Genomic DNA, 14,192 nt, shown 5'->3' with positions numbered 1-14,192 from the left:
TTGTATAGTTCATTTTCAACATAGTGTTCAGTGAATTTGTATGACTACTGAATTTGTATGACTTTTGTATGACATATTTTGCAAGTTGTGGGGTTTGAACTCAGGGCCTGGGCACTGTCCCTGAGTTTCTTTGTGTTCAAGGCTAGCATTCTACCACCTAATCCATAGTGCCACTTCTGGCCTTCTCTGAGTAGTTTATTGGAGAGCCTCATGGACTTGCTTGCCTGGGCTGGCTTCTTACTGTGGCCCTCACATCTCAGCCTCCTGATTAGCTAGGAGTACAGGTATGAGCCTTTGGCACCCAGCATCTATGACTGATTTTTAATGCTGGAATGGTGCTCTCTCTCTCTCTCTCTCTCTCTCTCTCTCTCTCTCTCTCTCTCTCTCTCTCTCTCTCTCTCTCTCTCTCTCTCTCTCTCTCTCTCTCTCTCTCTCTCTCTCTCTCACCCACCCACCCACAGACACACACACACACACACACACACACACACACACACAGAGATTTCCTATGATGTAGATACTTCAGGGAAACGTATTCTAAAAATCTTTTTTTAAAATTGTGAACACACTGTACAGAGGAGTTACAATTACATGGGCAAGATAATGAATACATTTCTTATCAAGCATTGCAGTCTCCTCCTTTGTTTACCCTTCACATCCCTTCCCAGTCTCCCTCTGCCCCCCACCCAATCCTCCCCCCCACCAAAGTTATAAAGTTCGTTTTCAACATGACCACTTGTACTTCTCATTGTTGCAACGGGTCCACCTGTATCCTTAAACGACTTGTTTTTATAAGGATGTGGGCAAAGAAGAATTGAGAAGCTGTAACCATCCTGGCTGGGCTTATGGGAGAAAATACGAGATTCATGAAATGGAAAATCCTGGGAAATTTAGAGCTAGGAAGAGTGAAGCTGGCCAAACAAGGTGGCTTCCTACTGAATTTTGTAGTATTTATTTTTCCCAGTGGTTGGCAAGGGAGGGCCTCATCATCAGGGGCACTAGAGACTTTGATTCCACTCATTTATGAATGGGACATTATACATGAATCAGACGTTTTAGTCTTAAACAAATGAAGTCATGGCCCTCTGTGGCTGCATTATATTTGAAAAGCGGATTATTTGAAAACACAATCTGTGTAATTACAGAATAATAAATTATTAACTGAGAGGACTTTTTTACGGCTCTTGGTGATGTATCCTGCTATTTTTGCAATATTTTGTATGAGCATTCTAAGGTACTGTATGATTGATCTTCTTTCGAGAGTTTTCCTTCCCTCTTTCCAACTTCCTAACTTCCTAACTTTCTTCTCTTGTACTTGTTTTTGTGCCTTGAGCTGAAGAGCTGAAGGACAGTGCTCAGGCCCAGAGTTCAAGCCCCACAACCGACAAAAAGAAAAGTTTTCTGGAGAAGGATCTAAGCCTGGAGTCACAACTCTGTCAGCACGCACTGACCTCTGTCACTTGCTGACACCAGAGTGACAGGAAGCAAACAAGTATAAATTCCTCACTTAGTGCAAGCTTCAGGATCTTCATGTTCCCCTGTGCTCCCCTGCTTGCTTACATTCTGTTTTTGCCCATTTATTTACAAGTCTTGACCCAATTCTTCGTAATGGTATCTGGCAAGTCTCACATTTGGTAAGTAGGTGTTCAATCCCCATTTCTCCTGGAAGGTGCATGCCTTTGTTTAAATCTCGGAGTATTTCATTGTTCCAGTGTCTCACCTCTATGAGAAGTTCAATGGAATAGTTGTGGGGATTTTTTCTTTTCTGTTTTTTGTAAGGCATGGGGCTTGAGCTCTGGGTCTGGGCACTGTTCCCGAGCTCTTTTTGTTCAAGATTAGCACTCTACCACTTAAGCCAAAGTGCCACTTCTGTTTTTTTTCTGAGTAGTTTATTGGAGATAAGAGTCTTACCAACTATCCTGCTTGTGTTGATTTTGAACTATGATCCTCAGATCTCAGTCCCTTGAGTAGCTAGGATTATAGATGTGAGCCCTGCAACCTGCTGAAGAAGTTTTTGACTTGCAATTTGTCTGGACATTTTTGTGCACATTTGGTTTGATGTTATTTGTGGTTTTCTTCTGGCTGGAAATTTTATGCAAATATTTCACTTACTTGTGTGAGAATTGCTTTGACACATTTATTAATCACAGAATAGGGTCTGGGAAAGCAAATTCCCAGCCCTAAGCTGTGTTTTCTTGTTTCTCCATGGTTCTCTAATAATTTACCTGCACATGGTCTCTCCAGAGTGACTTTCACTCTTGTGCTGTGAGTCTTCTGTCCGCAAGATGCTTCTCACATGAAGTGCACTCTCTCCTAGTCCATGAATGTTAGCACACAGCTCCCTGTGTAAAGGCACATTGAACAACACCCTCACAGGCCTGTGACTACCTGTGTACCATTCAGAACTGCAAGGTCCATATCTTTCTAATCCAATAGACCTATTCCAGAATCGACTAAATAGCTGAAAAAGATTTAATAAACAGAATCATCAAAATTTGGCAAGAATAAACAAAAACATCACATTGCATTAGTGTAATTGGCTGGTGTGTCTGTCTCCACTACAAATTTATGAGCTACAGCCAGGATTTATACTGCACATTGGGGTGTAGCAGAATCCAATGTTTATCATTTTATAAGGACAGAAATCAAAAGATGAAACATAGAATGTCATGTGCTACTTCAGGAGAGGAAAAGAGAGAAAAGATGAATAGAAGATAGAATCACAAGGAGAAGAGCCCAGAGTCAGTATATCATCAGTCCCAGTCAACTAAGGAATGATGATTTATTGGGAGACCTGGCAGAGTTCTGCAAAAGCCGTTCTTTTTTATTATTTTAATAAGTTCTATTGTGAAAATACTGTACAGAGAGGTTACAGTTACATGAGCAAGTTAATGAGTACATTTCTTATCAAGAATTGTTGCCTCCTCCTTTTTTCCCCCTACCATCCTTTCCCTCCCACTTCCACAACTATACTCACCACTCCACCTCTGACTCCCCTCCACCTCACCCCATAAACACCTGCTGAAATTGTAAAGTTCGTATTTCAACAGTGTCTTCTACATCTCATTGTTGCAATGGGTCAACCTGTATCCCTATTTAAACATTTTGTTTTTTCCCTTCCCATTCTGAAATTATACCAGCATTAAACACAGTGAAAACAGGGGTTATACAGTGGGGAAGGGACATACAAAGCAACAAAAAACATCAGATGGTACCTTATAAATATATTAGAAAAAATAGAAAGAAAGAAAAAAATTACTTGTGTCCCTATCTTGGGGTTCATTTCGCTTAACATCATCTTAACTGGTAATATGTATATAGCTTTTGACCTTTTCTACATGTCCCAGACATATACTAGTTATTGCAAATAACTAGGTAAACCGTGGGACCTATGTTTCTTTGGGTCTGGCATACTTCACTTATTATAATTTTTTCTGTCTTTCCATTTCCTAAAAAATGGGGCAATGCCATTCGTTCTGATTTAGGTATAGAATTCCCTTATATATGTATATATATATGCATATATATGCATATATATACATACATATATGTATATTGTGTGTGTTTGTGTATCACATTTTCTTGATCCATTTATTTACTGAGGGGCATCTGGGTAGGTTCCATATCTTAGCCATGGTAAATAATGCTGTAATAAACAGTAGTGCTGGTAGATTTAGTATGGTGTTGTTTGTGATCATTTGGGTAAATGCCCAAAATTGAGATTTCTGGGTCATAGGGGAGATCTATGTGCAGTCTTTTGAGGAACCTCCATACTATTTTCCAAAGTGATTGAACAAGTTTATACTCCCACCAACAATACAGTAGGGTTCCCTTTTGGCCACATCTCCTCCAGCATCAGTTGTTATTAGAGTTCTTGATTATAGCCATTCCAACTGGGGTGAGGTGGTATCTCAATGTTATTTTGATATGCATTTCTTTTATGGCTAGAGAGGTTGAGCATTTCTTCATTTGTCTATTGGCCATTCTTCTTCACATAATAACAAAAGCACAAATAAACACAAAAATGAAGGATCCACACTTAAAACTGGTACCAATTTTAAAACAAAACTAGACAACAACCAAAGGCTGAGTTGGGGACTAACGGGTCCCCAGTACATCCCTACCAGAACTCTGTGCTGTTCTCATTCAGCAAGCTGAATCCAGAGTCTGCTGAATGAGCCTGCCATGCTCACCCAGAACTTCCCAACCTCAGAAAACATAGAACAGAAAACACACCAAAGTAAACTAGACAGACAAGTGGCCACAAAGACAAAATCAATTCTCAGTGAATGAGACGACATCCCACCACCATTCACTTACCAGGGGACTTGAACCCCACTCCCCTCCACTCACCTCTGGAGGATTTTTTTTAGATTCTTGCAAACATTGACCTAGGGGCCTTCCAAAGTGGAGGAGAATTCCCAGTCATCTTGGGGCAAGGGAAAAATGTCCCTAGCAGTGGTCCCCTAAGACTGACAGATTCTCCCCCATGCTCAGACCCCCTGAGCCAAGGCCTGAGGCTGAGATCTAACTGGGGCCACTTGCAGGTGGTCAGTGGCAGTTTCATCATTGACAAAAAAGCAAGTTACCAAAGCAGAACCAGCAGTTTTTGTTTTTGTTTTAAACGAAGTAGGACAAAGTCTAGGGGTGTCTCAGGAGTAGACTCACTTTGCCCCATATTTTTCCTGTAAAATAAATCCAATTACAAATATGGCAAGCAAAAGCAAAAGCACAATGAGACACAGACAGACATGATTATACACAGAATGAGGAGGGATACCCAAACCAAAAGTTACTTTTTAAGCAAGCTCCCATCCAACTAGGACTGCTAGGACTGGTGGAATTGAGGGGTCCAGGCGTCCCTGGACCTCCTCAGCCGTAGCGGACTCTGCTGAGTCCAGCCTCACCCTACTTTTGGCCTCACTCTGGCGCCTTCTCTACCTAGGTTGCCCGCATTTACCTCGAGGCTTTTCTCGGAACTTCTCTCCAACATCCAAGTGCTCACACACTGTCCTACCAGTCAAGGACTTCAATCCCCCTCAGGTTGGAGTGGCTAAGAGCTCTATACTGGACAAGCCCCCATTAAATGTAGTAGGAAGACCCACTACTCAGGGCAGGCAAGCCCACCTAATCTTCCGGAGTGACAGACTCCACCACAACAAAGTTGTTAATAAGGAAGAAACTTTATTGAGGTTCCTACATTCCTACACTGACCAGCCAGGGCCTCAGCACAGGCTCAGGAGCTGATACTGTGACCCCGAGGGGCCCCCATTCTTTGGTTTTTAAAGACAAAATCCCTAAGGTCAAGCCTGGTCAAGCACAGGTGACCAATGGTATCGTAACACACACAAAGGATTATATGGTCATACCAGACCACACACAGTTGGGTAATAGGTCGAGTTTACTGTAAGCATGTGCAAAAGGCAGGGTTTACCATAAAGCATGTGGTGTCACCAGTTGATGCCAGATTGTAACCTATCTGTTTTATGGGTCAGTCCTTAACTGAACAATCAAGGTGGGTTAGGTTGTTAAGGGGAGAGGGACCTAGAGGCATTCTTTCCATTCCAAGAACTGGGCTAGTTGGAGCCAAGGTCAAGTTAACCTTGTTTAGAGGGTTTTTTTTCTCTAAAATCCCTAAAACAAAGGCAAAGCCAGGAAAGAAGCTGTACCAGCTCGAGTCTCCTCTCAGGGCATACTTCAGTATATATGTGAGAATAAAAGTAGAAAACTTGAAGGGATAGGTGGGGTTGGCGTAAGGGAAGGAAGAAAAGTGGAAAGTTTGACAATGATCCAGATGTGTTGTACATTGAAGTGTACATACACTCTATTCAACATACATACATACATACATACATACACTCTATTCAACACTGACATGATGAAGCAAAACCCTTTTGGACTACTAGCTGAAGATTAAAAATGTTTTGTTTTAATATTAACAGACCAGAAGCATAAACCTTTAAAGATAAATAAGAGGATAGCATTGACATATTGGTGAGGATGTGCTCTTTTCAATACAAAATTTAATAAGTGTCAAGTCTGCTGCAAATGTAAATTTTATTTGCCAATTCTTTTTGCAAATTGCTTAAAATATAAAGAACCAAATTCCAATATCCCTTCACTTCCAAAAAAATCTTATAGATCTTTACGTTTCTCAGTTGTTTCTAAATATCTTAATGTAATGCACTATTGGAACTAATTTCATTCCACATTTTAATTTAAATTTAAAATCATTAAAGTCTTTTAAAAGCCTCTCACTCCGGCACAGGTATGGATAAAGAACTGATGTGGTCAGAAGCAGAATTATTCAGAAGACTGTAAATGGATGCTTACCTAGTTTCCTCTCTGCTGGATCATAGAATACAAACTGTCCTAATTGAAAAAAGTTAGCCTTCCCAGGTTTTCTGCATATAAATACTCCATCAACATTTTGTTATTAGAGGATTATTCATGATTAGCTATATGTTGATTGATAATGACTGAGCATGAGAGAAAGGTGAGGGAAAACCATCTACACTTCAGTGAGGTTCTGACTTGTGTTTCACAAAGTGTTATGAAAGCTCTCCATGAGAAATCTAGCAGCTGCATTTCTAAAAAGTCCTTGTGTGCTTACACTTTCTGATACTGTCTCAATTCAAGTACTTCTCCTTGGAGTTCCATACTATTCAATGATGCTGTATGAGCTCCTTGTTTTGCAGACCGGTCTTGGTGATAAAATTTGTGCTTTTCAAAATTGCTCTCCCTATTCCATCCACAAAATGTGGACAAAAATTATCTGAAAAAAATTGTATCTGTTGATAGTGCATATACTTTTATTTTTCATTACAAACATAGAATGTAGTAAAAATTTTCATAGCAATTACTCTGCACTAGTTTGTGGGCAGATTCTAATGTAAATAATATGCTGTGTTCACGTAGAGAATTTGACTATCCAAATTTTAATATGCCTGTGGTCCTAAAACCAATACCCTACTGATATTGAGTGACAAATACAACTTCCTATAAGTATAGAAGTTTTCATTGTATCTTTTTAATATATATTTTTATTGTAAAGATACTGTATGGAGGGGATACAGTTACATTAGTAAGGTAATGAGTACATTTCTTTATTTTTCCTCTATTGTCGTTCATGGGGCTTGAACTCTGGGCCAGAACGCTGTCCTCAGCTCTTCAGCTCAAGGATAGCACTCTACCACTTGAGCTACAATGCCACTTCCTGTTTTTTTGGTGGTTTATTGGAGATAAGAATTTCTCAGGGACTGGGAAGGTGGCTCAGTGGTAGAGTGCTTGCCTTGCATGCATGAGGCCCTGGGTTCGATTCCTCAGCACCACATAAGCAAAAAGAAAAAAGCCAGAATTTCTCGGATTTCCTGCCCGGTCTGGTTTTAAATCCCGATCCTCAGATCTCAGCCTCCTGAGTAGCTAGGATTAGAGGCCTGAGCCACCTGTGCCCAGCATGAGTACATTTCTTATTGAGCACCCTCTCCTTTGTTTTCCCCCTACCATCCCTTCTCTTCACACCTCCCCAACGTATCCCTCCACCCCCTCTTTGATAGAGTGTCTTGTACATATCATTGTTACAATGGGTCAACCTGTATCCTTTCCTCACATCTTAAATGAAGAAATGCTGGCTTGATTTATGCTGATTCTACTTGTGTAGACACATGTAAAATCACTCACCAAGTCCAAGAGCACATCATTTTTTGTCAGTTGGTATAGTTGTGTTCTACACATTTATTGACAGGTTACAAATTATTCTCAAACTTTAATACATTAAAAATACTTTCTTCTTTTCTTATTTTCTTGGCCAGGAAATCAGCCAGACCTCAGTCAGCATTTCTCTCATAGGACTTTTCACATGGGTTGGTTAAATGTTGATCTGAGGTCCAGTCTTCTGAGGACTCACTCATCTGCTTAGGAATTGATGCTGTCTGTTGGAAAAGAGCTCAAGGAAGGATGCCATTTAGAGCCTTATAACTTTATTTTTTTATTGTGAGAATACTGTACAGAGGAGTTACAATTACATGGGCAATATAACGAGTACATTTCTTATCAAGCATTGTTGGCTCCTCTTTCTTTCCCCTTCCCATCCCTTCCCATCTTCCTCCTACACCCGGTCATCCCTCGACCCACCAAAGTTGTAAAGTTCATTTTTCGACAAAACAACATTGAGATTCCACCTCACCCCAGTTAGAATGGTTATAATAAAGAACTCTAATAACAACAGATGCTGGAGGGGATGTGGACAGAAGTGAATCTTTCTACATTGTTGGTGGGAGTGTAAACTTGTTCAAACACTTTGGAAAGCAGTATGGAGGTTCCTCAAAAGACTCCACATAGAGCTCCCCTATGACCCAGCAATCCCACTTTTGAGCATTTACCCAAATGATCACAAACAAGACCATACTAAAACTACCAGCACAACTATGTTTATTGCAGCATTATTTACCATAGCTAAGATAGGGAACCAACCCAGATACCCCTCAGTAGATGAATGGATCAAGAAAATATGGTATATATACACAATGGAATTCTATGCCTCCATCAGAAAGAATGGCATCGCCCCATTTGTTAGGAAATGGTAAGACTTGGAAAAAAATTATATTAAGTGAAGTAAGCCAGGCCCAAAGAAACATAGGTCCCATGGTTTCCCTTATTTGCAATAACTAGTATATGTCTGAGTCAAGCAGAAAAGGTCAGATAAGTTGATGTTAGGGGAATGAATCCCAAGATAAGTATTCAAATGTTTTTTTGCCTTTCATGAAATTGTTTTTAACATTTTTATAAGATGATTTCTATGTTGCTTTGTATGTTCCTCCCCCACGGTATAACCCCTGCTTTCACTGTATTGATGTAGGTATAATTTGTGGAGGGGAAGGGAAAAAACAAATCGTTTAACTTGGGATATAGGTGGACCCATTCCAACAATGAGATATATAACTTTATTCTTTACAAGGGTATTTTCCTGCTACTTTGGTTGTTGAGAGTGTCTATAAGAGCAAGCATTCTGTAGGGAGCTGGGAGACACCATATGTTCTTTACTTACTGATTCCTAAGTGACTTGTACTGCATTTTGCAAGTCGAATCTGTCAAAACCTACCAGTTTTAAGAGATAAGAGGAGTGGTAAAAGAACTCATGGAGACAAATACATTTTCAACATATTTTGTTCCAAGCATTCCATCTAAGGCATAGTCAACAACTAGTGAAACTTGCGTTGGCTGTAAATATGTGTCTTTCTCCATGTGTGCATGTATACATGTGTATATGTATGTGTGAATTTGTGTGTATAGTAACATACATGTGTACATATATAAGGGCATATACACACATATATGCATATATAAATAAATATACATATGCAAATATATGTACATATATATAAATCAGTGTTCAGTGATTTAATCAATAGTTCCCAGCACATTGTCATTCTCTCAAAGTATACATGATAAACTGCTCTGAGGAGCTGTGCTCTATGATGGGTATCCTTTGTTCTCACTTGCCCCATTACCTTGTTTTTCATCCCTGTGAACAACTTCGGTCTACTTACCATAGGATAGCTTTGTTTTCATTACATGTAGTTACTTACTGATAATCAAAGAAAAAGGTTGTTTGTAAAAGAAAAAGAACTTTTACGTCACAAGTTAAAATATCTTATCTATCCCAATGATTCCTATGAGATAAAATTTATAATAGAAGAAAAGTAAAAAGGAATTCCTAGATCTGTTGTTTTGCCATTTAGAATGGCAAAGAATAAAATCACATCACTCTTATAATTCTTAAAAAATGCAAGGGAAACTGTTGGTCCCTATCATGTTCCCACAAAACCAGTGAATTCTGAAGGATAATAGACCAGCAGAAATTCTAAGTAGCAGACATGGAGCATGAAAGAGAAAGACCATGAATGGAAAGGGTGAACGAGAGAAGTACAATAATACTGAAAGTACATAACAGATAAACAAGTGCTGTATGAGAATATTGATACTGCTATCTTTAGACTTTACATGTACATTTGAAAGTATTTGATGTATGATAACCAATCAACATAAAATATAAAATGATTTTGATAAAAAATAAAAATGATGAGTCCCTGCCTGGTTTTAGGATGAGGGTTATGATGGCTTCATAGAATGTGTTCGGTAGTGAACTTTCTCTTTCAATTTCATTGAACAGTTGGAGGAGTATTGGTGTGAGCTCTGCTTTGAAGGCCTTGTAGAATTCTGCTGTAAAACCATCTGGTCCTAGACTTTTCTTAGATGAGAGGTCTCTTATTGCTGTTTCTATTTTCAATGCTTGATATGGGCCTGGAAAGACTTGGAAAAAATTATATTAAGTGAAGTAAGCCAAGCCCAAAGAAACATAGGACCCATGGTTTCCCTCATTTGCAATAGTTAGTATATGTAATGTATAAGTCAAGCAGAAAAGGTCAGATAAGGTGATGTTAGGAAAATGAACCCTAAGATATGTATTTAAATGTTTTTTTTTCTTTCATACATTTGTTTCTAACTCATTTATATGATTATTTCTTTGTTGCTTTGTATGTCCCTCCCCCACAGTATAACCCATGCTTTCACTGTATTTGATGTTGGTATAATTTGTGGAGGGGAAGGGGAAAAACAAGTCATTTAAATAAGGATACAGGTGGACCCATTGCAACAATGAGAAGTACAAGTTGTCATGTTGAAAACGAACTTTACAACTTTGATGGGGGGGGTGGGGGGGAGGATTCGATGGGGGGGAGGCTTGGAAGGGATGGGAAGGGGAAATAAAGGAGGAGGCTACAATGCTTGATAAGAAATGTACTCATTATCTTGCCCATGTAACTGTAACCCCTCTGTACAGTTTTTTCACAATAAAAAAATAAAAAATAAATGAAAATAAAAATGACTCAGAAGAAATTATAAGTGCAAATACAATCTTCCCAGAAGAAATCTCTCAGAGACTTTGAGAAATCTCTCATGATTTTGAAGAGGATAAAGTGGCTGAAGTTAGTATAAATTTAGAAGTATGACAATTCACAAAAATATAAAAAGATATTCATATATTTCATTATATAACTCAAAGCAGAAAGCAAATGTTGTTTAGATGATTTTTTAAAACACAGTCTTTCAGGAGCTGGGAAGGTGGCTCAATGGTAGAGTGTTTGTCTTGCATGCATGAGGCCCTGGGTTTGGTTCCTCAGCACTACAGAAGTAGAAAAAGATGAAGGCTCAAATGGTAGTGCTAGCCTTGAGCTGAGGGACAGCACCCAGACCCCAGAATTCATGCCCCATGACCAACAAAATAAAAATCAACAAAACAATGCTGGGTGCCGGTGGCTCGACTGTAATCCTAGCTATGCAGGAGGCTGAGTTCTGAGAATCACAGTTGAAAGCCAGTCCGGGCAGGAAAGTCCGTGAGACTTTATCTCTAATAAACCACTAGAAAACCAGAAGTGGTGCCATGGCTCAAGGTCTAGAGTGCCACCCTAGAGCTGAAGAGTGCAGGGACAGCACTCCGGCCCAGAGTTAAAGCCTCACGACTGACAAAAACAAAAAACACAAAAACAGTCTCTCACTTTTGTGGTCTCAACTCTGTAATACCGCCGCTTCCGACGAGGGCTAAGATTTTGGGTGTGGACATTTATCATCCCTCCTGATTCAGACTGTACTTGATGATTTATTTAATAAATATTTTGTTCTTAATTTTCTTCTTTGTAAACTCACATGCACCTATAAAAAATCTTTGGCCATCCCAGTAAGCTTCTCAAAGTACCTCCTGATGACGACTTATAAAAAGTTGTATTATATTACAAAAAGGGAAACAATGCAACAAATAAAGAAAACCAAAAGTTAAATATTAATGATTAATAAAATAAAAAACCAAACAATTACCAGTGTACTATTTTCTCATATTCCTGTGCATTTAAAACTGGCTAAGATTATGATGTTCAAAAAGAGGATTTTGTTTTGGTTTTTATTTTGGGTCCAGTCGTGGGCCTGAACTCTGAGCCTGGGCGCTGCCCCTCAGCTCTTCAGCTCAAGGCTAGCGCTCTACCACTTGAGCCACATCACCACTTCCGGCTTGTTGTTTGCTTATGGGTGCTGAGGAATCGAACCCAGGGCCTCAAGCATGCAAGGCAAGCGCTTTACCACTGAGCCACCTTCCCAGCCCCTCAAAAAGAGTTTTATAGGCTATGAGTAGTCTTTAAAATTACCACTAAGATTACTTTTTATGGCTCATCTCATCATTTATATATGGCTTATATCATCATTTGTTCCTCACTAACATGTTAAGTAAGGAAGCCCTAAAAATTTAAAGAAACTATATGGTTAACAAAGTCTTAACTCTTCACTCTGCTTCTTTACTCAAAGACTTTGCAATTTCTTATTGGTAATGTTTGTATAAACTCTGAAAGGTACATAATTAGTACCATATGTCTGCTACCATAAGCCTTAAATACTTTATAGAAAAGTTTATGACCAGCCAAACAGTCCTAATTTTGGCATATATATGCAAATTCCCAAAATTAAATACATTTAAAACTTAACAAACCTTAACACTTGCTGCAGTGTTCATTATGACAGGTGCCTTGTATAGAATAAATGAATTTCTCCTCTTATACATCTCTTGAACAACAAATATCTGGAATTATTTTGTTTTTGACATGCCAATCTTGACTTTATTCTTAAATGTGTGCTTATGTAAGAAATACATGGTTTTAACAGTTTGTTGTATTGCTAAAAAAGAAGAAGAAGAAGAAGAAGAAGAAGAAGAAGAAGAAGAAGAAGAAGAAGAAGAAGAAGAAGAAGAAGAAGAAGAAGAAGAAGAAGAAGAAGAAGAAGAAATACATGGTTCTAAAATTTCACAAGAATTCTTTTGAACTTACTTTTTTTTTGAATTGTCTAGTTTAAGAAAATCAATTACACTTTATATATAAAAAATGTTCTGTGCTCAATTAGGCAGCAAATACGCTAAAATTGGAACAATACAGAGAAGATTAGCATGGCCCCTGAGCAAGGTTGACATGCAAATTAGTGAAATGTTCCATATTTTTGCAACAACAGATGCTGGAGAGTATGTGGCCACAGGGAACTCTACTGCATTCTTGGTGGGTATGTAAACTTGTTCAACCACTTTGGAAAGCAGTATGGAGGCTCTTCAAAAGACTCCATATAAAGCTTTCCTATGACCCAGCAATCCCACTTTTGGGCATTTACCCAAATGATCACAAACAAGACCATACTAAAACTACCAGCACAGCTATGTTTACTGCAGCATTATTTACAATAGCTGATATAGAGCCAACCCTGATGCCCCTCAGTAGATGAATGGATCAAGAAAATATGGGTGTACATACACAACAGAATTCTATGCCTCCATCAGAAAGAATGGTATCACCCAATTTGTTAGGAATTGGAAAGTCTTGGAAAAATTTTATTAAGTGAAGTAAGCCAAGTCCAAAGAAACATAGGTCCCGTGGTTTCCCTTATTTTCAATAACTAATATATGTCTGGGATAAGCAGAATAATTCAAAAGCTATGTGCATATGAGCAGATAAGATGATATTAAGGGAAATGAACCCAAAGACAGGGACACAAGTATGTTTTTTCTTTCTTGTTATTGTTTCTAATGTACTTATGATGTGCAATATGATTTTTTTTGTTTCTGTATATGTTCCTCCCGCACGCTATAACCCCTGTTTTCATTGTATTTGAAGTTGGTACACCTACATCCTGTGTATACGTTTCTCTAATTTGACGAGGAGAAGGGAAATACAAAATGGTTAAATAGGGATACAGGTTAACCCATTGTATCAATGAGATGCACAAGACACTCTGCTGAAAAATGAACTTTACAATTTAGGCAGGGGAAGGGGGAAGGGGAGCGTATTTGTGGAGGTGGGAGGGAAGGGATGGTGGGAAGAGGGAACAATGCTTGTTAGGAAATGTACTCATTATTTGCTCTCATAAATGAGACACCTCTGTACAGTTTTTTTATAATAAAAATCATATGAAAATGTTCTTATGTCATGGTAGTGTAAAAATATCAGGGACAGAATAATGAAGGAATGTTGTAGACTGAGGTGAAGTCCATATGAAAATGTGCAAAACTGATAAAACGTAAAAGTATCAGAGCAGTATATTGTGTTTTACATCATTTAGGTTACATTGAAAAAATATGGAAGACCTAGAAGAATGAATTTTCTTTTTGA

The 14,192-nt window shown here is 38.6% G+C and overlaps 1 non-coding gene across 1 annotated transcript; it reads left to right on the top strand.

Moving 5' to 3' along the window:
* Positions 1-12,927: 12,927 nt before the first annotated feature.
* Positions 12,928-13,034, top strand: LOC138833195 (U6 spliceosomal RNA). Its single transcript, XR_011373839.1, has one exon. It is a non-coding gene; the product is annotated as a U6 spliceosomal RNA (small nuclear RNA).
* The last annotated feature ends 1,158 nt before the right edge of the window (positions 13,035-14,192 follow it).

This window comes from Dipodomys merriami, unplaced genomic scaffold, assembly GCF_024711535.1.
Source record: "Dipodomys merriami isolate MVZ:Mamm:240054 unplaced genomic scaffold, mDipMer1.0.p SCAF_2017, whole genome shotgun sequence".
Lineage (NCBI taxonomy): Eukaryota > Metazoa > Chordata > Mammalia > Rodentia > Heteromyidae > Dipodomys > Dipodomys merriami.
The sequence above is the reverse complement of the archived record's forward strand: the minus strand, read 5'-3'. Positions and strand labels throughout refer to the sequence as shown.